The 15,612-nt window shown below is 38.8% G+C and overlaps 1 protein-coding gene and 1 pseudogene across 1 annotated transcript in view; both read right to left on the bottom strand.

Annotated features, from left to right (window-relative positions):
- The window catches only part of MANBA (mannosidase beta), a 589,447-nt gene that overhangs the window by 267,242 nt on the left and 306,593 nt on the right, over positions 1–15,612 (bottom strand). The gene's annotated exons all lie outside the window — the stretch shown is intronic.
- LOC115846419 (tubulin alpha chain-like) lies at positions 1,672–2,226 on the bottom strand (annotated as a pseudogene).

Here is a 15,612-nt window from a genome sequence, read left to right as displayed (position 1 = left end):
AAGCTGCCAGGAGGTGGCAGCATTGGTTACAGCTGGTTGGATTGCATGAATTAAAGCATAATATCTCAGAGGGAACCTATTCCACTGCATTAGATTGGAAGGGGCAGGGTGGTGACAAGGATAAGGTGGCAGCGGTCTGTTTAGATTGAACAGGCATTGGGACAGGACGATAACGTAATTTTGTACTTGAAAGTGAAACAAACCCGGTGTCATGGGGTGTTTTTTTTTTTTAAATGCAGTATAGTTGGTTTACAATGTTGAAGGTGTACAGCAAAGTGATTCGGTTATACATCTACATCTACATATATATATATATATATATATATATATATATATACTTTTTTAGATTCTTTACCATTATAGGTTATTACAATTATTGAATATGGTTCTCTGTGCTATACAATAGGTCCTTGTTGTTTATCTAGTTTATATATACTAGTGTGTATCTATTAATCCCAAATTCCTAATTTATCCCTCCCCCCTACACTTTCTCTTTGGTAACCATAAGTTTGTTTTCTATGACTGTGAGTCTATTTCCATTTTGTAAGTAAGTTCATTTGTATCATTTTTTAGATTCCACATATAAGTGATGTCATATGATATTTGTCTTTCACAGGGTGTTCTTTAGCAAAAATCTTGGCTGGTGGGAATAAACAGGAGTTAGTGCAATTTTCAAAGGACAGGAAGAGGGACCCAGGGAGAGAATAGATTTCAACTGAAAGACATATGACTAAAGTGTAGTCCCAGTACTGTCTCCATGAACAATTTGCTTCACACATTATATCTGTGGAGGATTTGTCATGGTGCCAAAGTACAGACTACAAAAACTCAGCAAATATTCATTTCCTTTTCCTAATCTATTCTCACTACTGCAGGAGATTTGTCCCAGGATACTGTTCCTTCACCAACCCTTAGGAGCTCTATTTTTGTTTCTCATACTTTTCCCATAGGAAAATCATTACAAATATAATAGCCATGAATGTCTGGCAAATAGTAGCAGACAAATCTGGCAGACAGATAGTCAGAAATGAAGTGCTTCTTTCTGAGCAAGGTTTCAGGCCAACAATAATTCTACAGAATAATCACAATTATAACCATCATAAATGTGATTATTCTAGTTGCCACAGCTCCACATCGATGCTCAGTTTTAAAGGCTTCCCTTCTTATCGTTAATTGGCCTCTTAAACTATGCTTTATGCAGAAAAGTATTCACCATATGTATCATTGCTTTCATCTATAAACAGAGTAACGTAGAAAAAAGAAATTCTTTCTTAGCTTAAAAAAGTGACCTGTGTTTATCTTGTTGAGATACACTCTTAAGACTTGAGAATATGTTAGATTAAAGGCCTTACTATTTTTCTTTCCCTACAAAATTCTACCTTATCATCAATGTGTAATATTTTTATTCTAATAAAACAGACATCAAAACTTTAAAGACTAAAATTTATTCTGGGGTAATGTCTCCCTTTTTTTGCAACTTGTGAATCCTTCATCTAGAGTGAACTAAAGATGAACAAACAAGTGAATCATGCATGGTTTGGAATGACTCAAAATTCTAAAGAATAGACAGGTTAATTCTTTTTTTTTTTTTTTTTTCATTTAAGACAGGGAATACTTTACTCAAACCTATCAGAGAAATGGATAGCTTGGGTCTATAACAAAGTGTCGTGTTTTAAAGCATAGGTCAATGATTGTACACGAGAGTATACACTGCTACATACAAATTAACTGATCAGACCACAGCTTTTCAATGTTTAAAACAGAATAAGCTTCCCTGTAAAAGCAGCACCTTTGTGACATTTTAACTTTAGTATTCCTCTCCTTCTTCCTCTCCCTCTCCTTCAACAGAATCCACACCAACCTCCTCATCATCCTTCTCAAGGGCAGCCACGTCCTCACGGGCCTCAGAAAACTCTCCTTCCTCCATGCCCTCACCACGTACCAGTGAAGAAAAGCACGCTTGGCATACATCGGGTCAAACGTGTGGTCCAGGCAAGCCCAGGCCTCAGCGATGGCTGTGATGTTGCTCAGCATGCACACAGCTCACTGTACTTTGGCCAGGTCTCCACCAGGTACCACAGTGGAAAGCTGGTAATTAATGCCAACTTTGAAGCCAGTGGGGCACCAGTCCACAAACTGGATGGTATGCTTGGTCTTGATGGTGGCAATGGCAGCACTGACATCTTTGGGAACCACATTACCACGGTACAACAGACAGCAAGCCATGTATTTACAGGTGAATTCCTATATATTATTATATATATAATGTTAGACAGGTTAATTCTTATATATTATTTCCCAGAACAAATATGTTCAAGTTTGTGACCCAAGCTGTTTTTATTTATTTATTTGTTTGTTTATTTATTTATTTATTTTTGTCTTGGTTGGGTCTTTGTTGCTGCACACAGGCTTTCTCCAGTTGCAGCGAGCGGGGGCTACTCTTCGTTGCAGTGCATGGGCTTCTCACTGCAGTGGCTTCTCTTGTTGCAAAGCATAGGCTCTAGGTGCTTGGGCTTCAGTAGTTGTGGCTCGCGAGCTCTAGAGCGCAGGCTCAGTAGTTGTGGCACACGGGCTTAGTTGCTCCGTGGCATGTGGGATCTTCCCGGACCAGGGATCGAACCCGTGTCCCCTGTATTGGCAGGCGGATTCTTAACCACTGTGCCACCACGGAAGTCCCCCCAAACTGTTCTATAAAAATCCACCAAATTCTACTTAACACTAAGGTTTCAAAAGGGAACTTTTGAGCTAGAGGGGATATGTAGAGATAATGTAATCCAACATTTTTACACACAGATGAGACGTTTAAAAAACTGTAATCAAGAATATTTATATTTTTAAATTTTAAGAATGTTATTTTGAAATAGTCATGACTATGTATATATGAAATTAAAGTATTCGGTTTTGAAGCCTTCCTTCTTTTTAGAAAAAAACACTTTACTGCTAATCATGTAAACTATGAATTGCAAGCAGCCATATGTTTCATTACACGAAACGGCTGTTTCATGAGATTCTATCTAGCTCAGCCTGGCATATACTTAACAATAACAAGCTTAAAAAGAGATAATACTAACATCTATGTACCTGTGTAGTTTGAAAAGAGGATAAAATGCTTAGAGTGACACAAATATTTGGAAAAGCAAGAAGAAAAGAAATGAAGATAGAATAATACATTTTTTGCGGCAACATGAAATGCAAACAAAACCCTCCTTTGTCACTTATTAGAAATTAGAATACCAATTCTAGATATTAGAATATTCAATATTAGAAATGCCAATGGCATTTTTCGCAGAACTGGAACAAATAATTCTAAAATTTGTATGGAAACACAAAAGACCCCAAATAGCCAAAACAATCTTGAGAAAGAACAACAAAGCTAGAGGTATCATTCTCCCTGATTTCAAACTATACTACATCAATGTGGTACTGGCACAAAACCAGACACATGGATCAATGGAACAGAATAGAGAGCCCAGAAATGAACCCACATTTATATGGACAACTAACCCATGACAAAGGAGGCAAGAATGTACAGTGGGGAAAAGACAGCCTCTTCAGTAAATGGTATTGGGAAAACTGGGCAGCTACACACAAGAAAATCAAACTGGACTACTTTCTTACACTATATACAAAAATAAACCAAAGTGGATCAAAAACTTAAATGTAAGACTTGAAACCATAAAACTCCTATAGGAAAACATAAGAAGTATGCTCTTTGACATCAGTCTTCGCAATGTGTTTTTGGCTCTGTATCCCCAGGCAATGGAAAAAAAACAAAAATAAACAAATGAGACCACATCAAACTAAAAAGCTTTTTCGCAGTGAAGGAAACCATCACCAAAATGAAAAGGCAGCCTGCTGAATGGAAGAAGATATTTGCAAATGACACATCTGATAAGAAGTTAATATCCAAAATATAGGAAGACCTCATACAACTCAATATGAAAAAAACAAACAGTCTGATTAAAATATGGGCACAGACCTGAACAGAACTTTCTCCAAAGAAGACATACAGATGGCCAACCGACACATGAAAAGATGCTCAACATCAATAATCATCAGAGAAATGCAAATCAAAACTACACTGAGGGCTTCCCTGGTGGCGCAGTGGTTGAAAGTCTGCCTGCCTATGCAGGGGACACAGGTTCGTGCCCCGGTCCAGGAAGATACCAAATGCCGCAGAGCGAACGGGCCTGTGATCCATGGCCACTGAACCTGCGCGTCCAGAGCCTGTGCTTCGCAATGGGAGAGGCCACAACAGTGAGAAGCCCGTGTACCGCAAAAAAAAAAAAAAAAACTACACTGAGTCCCTCCACCGGTGCCCTGCTCCCTCCTGGAAGGCCTAGGGGGAGAGCTGTCCCATCCCCTGCACCCAGAATGGAGCCTGCGTTTCCACAGAGCTGGAACTCCTGGCTCAGGGTCTCTTCTCTCCACCATCACTGAACTGCCCCGGAGGCTGAGGGAAGGATGGCCTCACTGAGGCTGCTGGCTATGGAGGGGCCCCACCAGCTGAAGCCGTGACAGTCCTGGGGACCGTGGGCAGGCCGTGTGGATGAAAGGCTCTTGGTGCTCCAGCCAGGTGTCAGGGCTGTGCCTCTGAGGTGGGAGAGCCAAGTTCAGGACACTGGTCCACAAGAGACCTCGCAGCTCCACGAAATATAAAATGGCGAAAAACTCCCAGAGATCTCCAGCTCAACGCCAAACCCAGCTCCACTCAATGACAGCAAGCTACAGTGCTGGAGACCCTATGCCAAACAATTAGCAAGACAGGAGCACAACCCCATCTATTGGCACAGAGGCTGCCTAAAATCATGATAAGGCCACAGACACCCCAAAACACACCACCAGATGTGGACCTGCCCACCAGAAAGACAAGATCCAACCTCATCCACCAAAACACAGGCGCTAGTACCCTCCACCAGGAAGCCTACACAACCACTGAACCCACCTTAGCCACTGGGGACAGACACCCAAAAACAATGGGAACTATGAACCTGCAGCCTGCAAAAAGGAGACCCCGAACAGTAAGTTAAGCAAAATGAGAAGACAGAAAAACACACAGCAGATGAAGAAGCAAAGCAAAAACCCACCACACCTAACAAATGAAGAGGAAATAGGCAGTCTACCTGAAAAAGAATTCAGAATAATGATAGTAAAGATGATCCAAAATATTGGAAATAGAATAGAGAAAATACAAGAAACGATTAACAAGAAACTAGAGAGCTAAAGAGCAAACAAACAATGATGATAACACAAAAAATGAAATTAAAAATTCTCTACAAGGGATCAATAGCAGAATAACTGAGGCAGAAGAACAGATAAGTGACCTGGAAGATAAAATAGTGGAAATAACTACTGCAGAGCAGAATAAACAAAAAAGAATGAAAAGAATTGAGGACAGTCTCAGAGACCTCTGGGACAACATTAAACGCACCAACATTCGAATTATAGGGGTCCCAGAAGAAGACGAGAAAAAGAAAGGGACTGAGAAAATATTTGAAGAGATTATATTTGAAATTTTCCCTAATATGGGAAAGGGAATAGTTAGTCAAGTCCAGGAAGCACAGAGAGTCCCATACAGGATAAATCCAAGGAGAAACACACCAAGACACATACTAATCAAACTATCAAAAATTAAATACAGGGCTTCCCTGGGGGCACAGTGCTTGAGAGTCCGCCTGCCAATGCAGGGGACATGGGTTCTTGCCCTGGTCTGGGAGGATCCCACATGCCGCGGACAGGCTGGGCCCGTGAGCCATGGCCGCTGAGCCTGCGCGTCCGGAGCCTGTGCTCCACAACGGGAGAGGCCACAACAGTGAGAGGCCCGCGTACCACACACACACACAAAAATTACATACAATGGAAAAATATTAAAAGCAGCAAGGGAAAAACAACAAATAACATACAAGGGAATCCCCATAAGGTTAACAGCTGATCTTTCAGCGGAAACTCTGCAAGCCAGAAGGCAGTGGCAGGACATATTTAAAGTGATGAAGGAGAAAAACCTACAACCAAGATTACCCAGCAAGGATCTCATTCAGATTTGATGGAGAAAATAAAACCTTTACAGACAAGCAAAAGCTCAGAGAATTCAGCACCACAAAACCAGCTCTACAACAAATGCTAAAGGAACTTCTCTAGGCAGGAAACACAAGAGAAGGAAAAGGCCTACAATAACAAACCCAGAACAGTTAAGAAAATGGTCATAGGAACATACATATCGATAATTACCTTAAATGTGAATGGATTAAATGCTCCAACCAAAACACATACACCAGCTGAATGGATACAAAAACAAGACCCATATATATGCTGTCTACAAGAGACCCACTTCAGCCCTAGGGACACATACAGACTGAAAGTGAGGGGAAGGAAAAAGATATTCCATGCAAATGGAAAGCAAAAGAAAGCTGGAGTAGCAATTCTCATATCAGACAAAATTGACTTTAAAATAAACACTATTACAACAGACAAAGAAGGACACTACATAATGATCAAGGGATCGATCCAAGAAGAAGATATAACAATTGTAAATATTTATGCACCCAACATAGGAGCACCTCAATACATAAGGCAAATGCTAACAGCCATAAAAGGGGAAATCAACAGTAACACAATAATAGTAGGGGACTTTAACACCCCACTTTCACCAATGGACAGATCATCCAAAATGAAAGTAAATAAGGAAACACAAGCTTTAAATAATACACTAAACAAGATGGACTTAATTGATATTTATAGGACATTCCATCCAAAAACAACAGAATACACATTCTTCTCAAGTGCTCATGGAACATTCTCCAGGATACATCATATCTTGGGTCACAAATCAAGCCTTGCTAAATTTAAGAAAATTGAAATCATATCAAGTATCTTTTCCAACCATAACGCTATGAGACTAGATATAAATTACAGGAAAAAATCTGTAAAAAATACAAATACATGGAGGCTAAACAATACACTACTTAATAACCAAGAGATCACTGAAGAAATCAAAGAGGAAATCAAAAAATACCCAGAAACAAATGACAATGAAAACACGATGACCCAAAACCTATGGGATGCAGCAAAAGCAGTTCTAAGAGGGAAGTTTATAGCAATACAATCCTACCTTAAGAAACAAGAAACATCTCAAATAAACAACCTAACCTTACACCTAGAGCAATTAGAGAAAGAAGAACAAAAACACCCAAAATTAGCAGAAGGAAAGAAATCAGAAAGAGCAGATCAGAAATAAATGAAAAAGAAATGAAAGAAACAATAACAAAGATTAATAAAACTAAAAGTTGGTTTTTTGAGAAGATAAACAAAATTGATAAACCATTAGCCAGACTTATCAAGAAAAAAAGGGAGAAGACTCAAATCAACAGAATTAGAGATGAAAAAGGAGAAGTAACAACTGACACTGCAGAAATACAAAGGATCATGAGAGGTTATTACAAGCAATTCTATGCCAATAAAATGGACACCCTGGAAGAAATGGACAAATTCTTACAAATGCACAACCTTCTAAGACTGAACCAGGAAGAAATAGAAAGTATGAAGAGTCCCATTACAAGCACTGAAATTGAAACTGTGATCAAAAATCTTCCAACAGGGCTTCCCTGGTGGCGCAGTGGTTGAGAGTCCACCCGCCGATGCAGGGGACACGGGTTCATGCCCTGGTCCGGGAAGATCCCACATGCCGCGGAGCGGCTGGGCCCGTGAGCCATGGCCGCTGAGCCTGCGCATCCAGAGCCTGTGCTCCGCAACGGGAGAGGCCACAACAGTGAGAGGCCCACGTACTGCAAAAAAAAAAAAAAAAAAAAAATCTTCCAACAAACAAAAGCCCAGAACCAAAGGGATTCACAGGCGAATTCTATCAAACATTTAGAGAAGTGCTAACACCTATCCTTCTCAAACTCTTCCAAAATATATCAGAGGGAGAAACACTCCCAAACTCATTCTACGAGGACAGCATCACCCTGATACCAAAACGAGACAAAGATATCACAAAGAAAGAAAACTACAGGCCAATATCACTGAGGAACATAGAGGCAAAAATCCTCAACAAAATACTAGCAAACAGAATCCAACAGCACATTAAAAGGATCATACACCATGATCAAGTGTAGTTTATCCCAGGAGTGCAAGGATTCTTCAATATATGCAAATCAATCAACGTGATACACCATATTAACAAATTGAAGGAGAAAAACCATATGATCATCTAAATAGATGCAGAGAAAGCTTTTGACAAATTCAACACCCATTTATGATAAAACCCCCCAGAAAGTAGGCATGGAGGGAACTTTCCTTAACAAAATAAAGGCCATATATGACAAACCCACAGCCAACATCGTCCTCAATGGTGAAAAACTGAAATCATTTCCAATAAGATCAGGAACAAGATAAGGTTGCCCACTCTCACCACTATTATTCAACAAAGTTTTGGAAGTCCTAGCCACAGCAATCAGAGAAAAAAAGAAATAAAAGGAATCCAAATCAGAAAAGAAGAAGTAAAGGTGTCACTGTTTGCAGATGACATGACATTATACATAGAGAATCGTTAAGATGCCACCAGAAAACTACTAGAACTAATCAATGAGTTTTGTAAAGTAGCAGGGTACAAAATTAATGCACAGAAATCTCTAACATTCCTATACACTATTGATGAAAAATCTGAAAGTAAAACTAAGGAAACACTCCCATTTACCATTGCAAAAAAAAGAATAAAATATCTAGGAATAAACCTACCTAAGGAGACAAAAGACCTGTATGCAGAAGATCATAAGACACTGATGAAAGAAATTAAAGATGGTACAAATAGATGGAGAGATATACCATGTTCTTGGATTGGAAGAATCAACATTGTGAAAATGACTGTACTACCCAAAGCAATCTACAGATTCAATGCAATCGCTATCAAACTACCACTGGCCTTTTTCACAGAGCTAGAACAAAAAATTTCACAATTTGTATGGAAACACAAAACACCCCGAATAGCCAAAGCAATCTTGAGGAAGAAAAATGGAGCTGGAAGAATCAGGCTCCTGCCCTTCAGACTAGACTACAAAGCTACAGTAATCAAGACAGTATGGTGCTGGCACAAAAACAGAAATATACATTAATGAAACAGGATAGAAAGCCCAGACATAAACCCACGCTCATATGGTCACCTTATCTTTGATAAAGGAGGCAAGAATGTACAGTGGAGAAAAGACAGCCTCTTCAATAAGTGGTGCTGGGAAAACTGGACAGCTACATGTAAAAGTATGAAATTAGAACACTCCCTAACACCATACACAAAAATAAACTCTAAATGGATTAAAGACCTAAATGTAAGGCCAGACACTATCAAAATCTTAGAGGAAAACATAGGCAGAACACTCTATGACATAAATCACAGCATGATCCTTTTTGACCCACCCCCTAGAGAAATGGAAATAAAAACAAAAATAAACAAATGGGACCTAATGAAACTTAAAAGCTTTTGCACAGCAAAGGAAACCATAAACAAGACCAAAAGACAACCCTCAGAATGGGAGAAAATATTTGCAAATGAAGCAACTGACAAAGGATTAATTTCCAAAATTTATAAGCAGCTCATGCAGCTCAATAACAAAAAACAAACAACCCAATCCAAAAATGGGCAGAAGACCTAAATAGATATTTTTCCAAAGAAGATATACAGATTGCCAACAAACACATGAAAGAATGCTCAACATCATTAATCATTAGAGAAATGCAAATCAAAACTACAATGAGATATCATCGCACACCAGTCAGAATGGCCATCATCAAAAAATCTACAAACAATAAATGCTGGAGAGGGTGTGGAGAAGAGGGAACCCTCCTACACTGTTGGTGGGAATGTAAATTGATACAGCCACTATGGAAAACAGTATGGAGGGTCCTTAAAAAATTAAAAATAGAACTACCGGGCTTCCCTGGTGGCGCAGTGGTTGAGCGTCCTCCTGCCGATGCAGGGGACGTGGGTTCGTGCCCCGGTCTGGGAGGATCCCACGTGCCGCGGAGCGGCTGGGCCCGTGAGCCATGGCCGCTGGGCCTGTGCGTCCGGAGCCTGTGCTCCGTGGCAGGAGAGGTCGCGACGGTGAGAGGTCCGCGTACCGCAAAAAAAAAAAATAGAACTACCATATGATCCAGCAATTACAATCCTGGGTATTTATCCAAAGGAAACAAAAACACTAATTAGAAAAGATATATGCACGCCTATGTTTATTGCAGCATTACTTACAATAGCCAATATATGGGAACAGACTAAGTGCCCATCGATAGATGAATGGATAACGGAGATACGGTATGTATTTATATACAATGAAATATTACTCAGCCGTAAAAGAGAATGAAATCTTGCCACTGCGACAACATGGATGGACCTAGAGGGTATTATGCAAAGTGAAATAAGTCAGACAAATAAAGACAAATGCCATATGATTTCACTTACATGTGGAATCTAAAAATCAGAACAAATGAATAAACATAACGAGAACAAACAAAAACAGTCATAGATACAGAGAACAAGCATGTGGTCTCCAGGGGTGGGGGAAGAAGAGTGATATAAGTGAGGGAGATTAAGAGATGCAAACTTCCAGTTACAAAATAAATGAGTCACGGGTATAAAATGTACAATGTGGGGAATATATTCAATAATAATGTAATATCTTTTTATGGTGACCCATGATAACTAGACTTACAGTGGTGATCATTTTGTGATATATAGAAATAGCAAATCACTGTGTTGTGTACCAGGAGGTAACATAGTGTTGTAGTTCAATTATACTTCAAAAACCAACCAACCAACCAACTCATAGAAAAAGAGATCAGATTTGTGATGACCACAGGAGGGCGTGGGGCGATGGGGAATGGGGTGAAGGCAGTCAAAGGTATTGATACAAACTCCCAGTTATAAGGTAAATAAGCACTAGGGATATAAGGGACAACATGACAAGTATAATGAACACTGCTCTATGTTACATATGAAAGTTGTTAAGAGAGTTAAGTCCTAAGAGTTCTCATCACAAGAAAATTTTTTTCTTTTATTTTGTATCTATATGAGAGGATGGATGTTTACTAAACTTATCATGGTCATCATTTCATGATGTATGTAAATCAAATCATTATACTGTACAGCTGAATCTTATCCAGTGCTGTATGTCAATTATATCTCAATAAAACTAGAGGGAAAAAAGAAATGAGAGGGAGAAAAGTACTTCTGTATTTTGTGGGTCACCAGAAGGAAATTAAAGACAGAATTTTTCAGGACTTTAGGAGTTTCAATTTGCCTAATATGCTTCTTCCCAACTTTCCATTAACATACCCATGAATATAGTTGATTTTGTTTATAAACTCAAAATAGTTCTGTAAATGCAGAAGATCTTATGCCAAATTTGGGGTGGAATTTTTTTTCACTAAAGATAGTGTCAAGGGAGATGGTTGCACTAGATATCAAACTCTCCCACCCTCTGAACTAAAACCAAACAGTCCTGAAGCAGATGGAGATGGGTACCTCAACTCACCTTCTGTTTCATACTTCAGCTGACTTCACCTCTTTTCAAAACGTAGTAGCAGAACACATGCACATTCCCCAAATCCATAAACACAGAGTTGTCTGACACCTTCCACCACACTCTAGACCACAAGTGAGGGAGTGGACCCCAAAGTGAGATACAAAAATACATATATTTAAGACAAAATGTATTTTTACGTTTCAAGATATAATTTCTGTAAAAGGGCAATTAGCATTTTCAAATTATCAGTTTTCTTTTCTCTTTCTCTTTTGAGATACAGAAAAGCCTTTCACCTTAGCCTTTCCTAAGGAACTGTTTTCCTGGGTTACAAAAAAAAATGCAAAAAGAAAGACTGTAGTAATATCAAGTTTCATACCAACATAGAATTTTGTGGTAAGACAATAAATAGCTTTGTAAGTCAGTTAGATCATAAGATTTTACATCAAAAAAAGCAAAAGTTCTGAGCCTGGGGAAAAAGGAGGAGAAAGAAAGCCAAAAAGAGCAAGATTATATTAGAAATATTATTTTAATAAATTGTAATATTTTTGTAATATGTAATATATTATTGTTGTAACTAAATTGAATGCAAAAGCAAGAAGAACTCTGGGGAAAAAAAGAATGAAAAAGCAAAAAGAACCCTGGAAATCAAAACTGTTATATTTCTAAAGATAAAAATAAATATTAAACTAGCTCTATGAGCCCCAGTTACATGAAAAGACTGAATTTGTGGTTGGGGGACTGGAGTTGTAGAAGTGAAGTTCTGCTTCCCAAGCTTCTTTGACCACATCCCACAAGTGTTAATACGAAGTGTAGTGAGTTTAAATTTTAGTCACAAACTCAAATGTATCAGAAATCCAACCTACTTTATATTTCCACAAATCAAACCCCATTCCACCAGGAGCCAGGTTGTTTATTGTAGCACCAAGGTGAGAGACAGGGCATCTGCTCTTCATTGTCAACCATCCACATGGGTACCAGCTGAGACATCCATCATCCAATCTGGTCCTCAGGGCTTGACTGTCATCAGTCCAAACAAGATGACACTGAGATGTGACACCACCCTAAGGTGAGGGTGCTGTGCTCACTTTCTATGATCCCTGTCGTTCTCGACTCACGAGTCAGTCTTTCCTTCTCTAGGCAGATGCCATTTCCCAGAGCTCTGCTTATGAGGCAAGATCCAAGGGCCCTGTACAGAGCTCCAATGGTGATGGCTCCTCCACTTGTGCTTACTGTCTTTCCAACTTTAGAAATATTTTTCTGTCCTCTGAGTGTAGTAGGAGAAAATATCTTACCATCAGTGCTCAAACATTTTCTCTATACCTTAATATTTCCCTAAAGTTTTTCAAAGACAAATTACAGAACCATAAGAAAAAATTATTTCTTTCTACCCTGAGTCAAGGAATGCAGAGTGGCCTAGATGTTTGAATATTGAACCAATGAAGGAGAATGAAAGGAAGTACGGGTCAGAAGGAGGAACTGTGTCTAAAATCATATCCCCTTAGTACTAACATTTTTATTTTTTGTTAACTTTAGATTCTTCTTTTATCCCATAGTTATTGGGGAAAGATTTCTAATTTCCATATGGACCACTGTATTTCCTTAATCTTTTAAAATTAATTTCTAGGATGGCTACTTTTTAGAGATTGTGTTCTTTAGAAGTTATGTTCTGAGGAATAAAGTGAGGTTGTTTTTCAACTAGAAATTCTTTATTTTTAAAGATGTACAGTCCAACTCATTTCCAGAGATTATGCACTATTAATCCATTATTAATTATATTATTCAAATTCTCTGAAACCTTATTATTGTTTCCTGCTTGAACTATGTTGTTGAGGACATTTTCATTGCAAATAACAGAAACCCAAGTCAAACTAGCATAATTCATTAAAAGAACTTGTGAGCTAATATAACTGGGATTTCTAAAATACAAACTTCTTCAGCAAAGGCTGGGTCTAGGGGTTGAAATGATGGAATTGGTACTGTCTTTCTTCATCCCTTAGCTTTGCTTGCCTGTTTTCATTTCTCAGGCAGGCCCTATCCACATGGCAACAAGATAGTGCCTGGGAATCCAGGCTGATTGGTCTTTGCATGCTGTAATCACAGGAATAGACTGCTCTTTCTCCCAGCATCATGTCAAGTCAAAATAAAGGACTCTGATCCAGCTTAGGTAAGTTACCCACTTAGGCCCAATCCTTGGGTCACACAGATAAGCCACTCTGATCCGTCAGTTTAGGTCACACACCATCTCAGCTGGAATTTCACAGAGGCAGATCTGAGTCAAGAACTGCTTTGAGAGCAATTTATTAAGGACATGCTTCAGGAGAAAAGAGTAAGAGAGTGGGGAAAGCTGTATGGGAAGGGGAAGAAGCCTCCAATTCCCAAAGCCTAGTAAGGGAGCTCAAGATAAATTACACCTCCAAGCTTGGAGGTGTAATTATCCAATAAAGGAGCCAGGGTCTGGAGAGATTGGAGGCCATGAAATGTCCAGACACTTTCAGCTCTCCATGTGGACAAGGCAGCACCAGTGCCCACAGGCCCATCTCTGAAGGGCTAAGGTGTAAACCCTTAACAACTAAAGTCACAAAAGCTGGGGAAGGACTCACAGAACTGGTAAAAAGGGAGCCAAAGGAATCTGAGTGGGGCATCAAGCATCTGCTAAATATTCCCAGTCCTGTGATAGCCAAGAAACAGCCTCTTGACTGACCCTGCCAAAAGGGTCTGACCAGTGTGGGGAGGCCAGTTCCCAAAGGAAATGACATGGGGCAGACAAAGTAAGTGACCAGTCTCCCTTACAAAGCCTGAGATAATGTTAAATTTTCCTGCAACTATAGTATTTTTGTACATTGCTTTTTCTCCTAATAAATTTTGACTATGTATGTTGATGCTGTTTTAGTCAGCACATAAAGGGTTATGATTGTTATAAATTGGTTGTGCAGTATAGTGTACATGATAAAAACGACCTTCTTTTTAACCTTTTAATATTTTGACCCTTGATAGCTACATTGTCTAAAATTATTAATTCCATCTCGTTTTTCAACTCGCCTTATAAATCTTTGTCCATCCTCTTATTAAAATCTGTGCTTTGTTTTAGAAATACCCCTTGAGAATAGCATAGAGATACTGTTTTCATATTCCTTATTTAGCAAACTTTATAACGCATTTAAGTTTATTATCAGAACTGATATATTTCATATAACATTTCACACTATCTTGGGTTGTGCTTTTTCTTTTCAGGCTTTTATGCCACTTCCTCTGTTTTCTGTCATTTGCTGATTGGGTTGATTTTATCTTCTACAATTAGAAGATTTCAATCCTGTTGTAAGTTCTATTTATTCACTATCTAAAAGTCCTTGTTTTCCATTCTTTACTCACTTTCACATAAATTTTTTTTTATTAGCTATTTTTTTAACTTTCTCTGAGTTCACATTCTTCTAACTGACAGTTTTTATTCATATTATCTGGACATTTAGACTCACATTGTGATTTATTTTTATATGTAAGTTTTACATTATTCTTTTTTAAGAACAATTTCTGACATTTGCATTCATTTTTTAATCACCAAACATACAACAATTATATAAACTTAGCGTGATGGTTTATTATATGTGTCAACTTGACTGGATAACAGGGTGCCCACATATTTAGTTAAACATTATTCTGGGTGGATTTGTGAGGGTGTTTCTGGATAAAATTAACATTTGAATCAGTAGACTGAGTAAAGCAGGGTATCCTCACCAATGCAGATAAGCCTCATCCAATCCACTGAAGGCCCGAACAGAGCAAAAAGATTAAGGGAAAATTCACTCTATCTGACTGTCTTCAAACGGGGATCAGTCTTCTCCTGCCTTAGGACTCAGCCATGAACTGTGATTTACACCATCAGCCCTCCTGTTTCTCAGGCCTTCAGCCTCAGACTGGAACTATACCATGGCTTTCCAGGGACTCCAGCTCTGACTGCAGGTCTTGGGACTTCTCAGCCTTCAAAACTGCGTGAGCCAATTCCTCATTATACATCTATATGTATATATATGTATATATACTACTGGCTTTTCCCCCCCCTTTGGAGAATTCTAATACACCTAGTTATATGTTTGAATTATTTCAATGC

This window comes from Globicephala melas, chromosome 5, assembly GCF_963455315.2.
Source record: "Globicephala melas chromosome 5, mGloMel1.2, whole genome shotgun sequence".
In the NCBI taxonomy this organism is placed as follows: Eukaryota; Metazoa; Chordata; class Mammalia; order Artiodactyla; family Delphinidae; genus Globicephala; species Globicephala melas.
The sequence above is the reverse complement of the archived record's forward strand: the minus strand, read 5'-3'. Positions and strand labels throughout refer to the sequence as shown.